Raw genomic sequence first — 1459 nt, 5'->3', positions numbered from 1 at the left:
CTGTTATTTCTCAGCATACTTGTATATATATATACACGTTATTTTGTAATTTTCAAATTAGCATTTCGCTAACTTAGCCATAAATTTATATAGTATATATATATATATGTATGTGTGTGTGTTTGTGTGTCTGCGTTTGTCCCCCTAGCATTGCTTGACAACCGATGCTGGTGTGTTTATGTCCCCGTAACATAGCGGTTCGACAAAAGAGACCGATAGAATAAGTACTAGGCTTCCAAAGAATAAGTCCCGGGGTCGATTTGTTCGACTAAAGGTGGTGCTCCAGCATGGCCACAGTCAAATGACTGAAACAAGTAAAAGAGTAAAAGAGTAAAGAGTATGAAGTACAAGAACAAGAACAAGAACAAAAACAAAACGAGCGAATCAACAGCAGCAGCAGCAATTTGGCCCTATTTTAGTTTTAACGGAACAGGTTGAAGGGAAGGTAAAAAAATAACAGTTGGTAGATATTAAATCCGACTTAACCGCATTATGGTCCCATTGACTGCTGTAGCGAGTATGGTTGGTCATTTTCCGCGGTAACGACATCGCGGTGATTATCGCGGGAAGCTGCTGATTCCACCGTTTGTTCTGAGGAATGAGGCACCTCCCCTTCCTTCTCCATCTTCTGCTGCTTTACCTCTTACACTTTTCTTTTTTTCCCCCCCTTTTTTCCCCCTGTTTCTCTGTATTTAAAAGCTATAATTTAAAATGTGACTTGTATAATTAGCTGTAGAAATGAATAATTCTCCCCCCTTGAAAAAGAATATAACGGGGGAGGGGGGGAGGTCGTGTTATTTTATTTAGTGACAGAAAGCCAGAGAGCATGCACAGATTAACACTGGACCTCTAGAATCGCCCGGGTACCTGCCCAATGTGCTAAAACCTTAAAACGGCATTGATAAATATAGGGCTTGTGTCTCTTACGGATGGATTCATTCTATAAACTACATCACCTCCCTCTCTCATTCCATCTCTCTCTCGCTATCACTCTATCTCTGTCTCTGTCTCTCTCTCCGTATTCTACCAGCTACCTTCCTTCCTTCCTTCCTTCCTTCCTTCCTTCCTTCTATCCTTTCTTTTTCTTTCTTCCTTCCTTCCTTTCTTTCTTCCTTTCTTTCCTTCTTTCTTCCTTCCTTCCTTTCTTTCCTTCGTTCTTTCTTCCTTCCTTTCTTTCTTCCTTCGTTCGTTCCTTCCTTCCTTCCTTCCTTCCTTCCATCCTTTCTTTCTTTCTTTCTTTCTTTCTTTCTTTCTTTCTTTCTTCCTTTCTTTTCTTCTTTCTTTCTTTCTTTCTTTCTTTCTTTCTTCCTTTCTTTCTTCCTTTCTTTCCTTCTTTCTTCCTTCCTTCCTTTCTTCCTTCCTTTCCTTCTTTCTTTCTTTCTTTCTTTCTTTCTTTCTTTCTTTCTTCCTTCCTTCCTTTCTTCCTTCCTTCCTTCCTTCCTTCCTTCCTTCCTTCCTT

This window comes from Octopus bimaculoides, chromosome 4 (assembly GCF_001194135.2).
Source record: "Octopus bimaculoides isolate UCB-OBI-ISO-001 chromosome 4, ASM119413v2, whole genome shotgun sequence".
NCBI classification, from domain to species: Eukaryota; Metazoa; Mollusca; class Cephalopoda; order Octopoda; family Octopodidae; genus Octopus; species Octopus bimaculoides.
Note: the sequence above shows the minus strand (reverse complement) of the source record.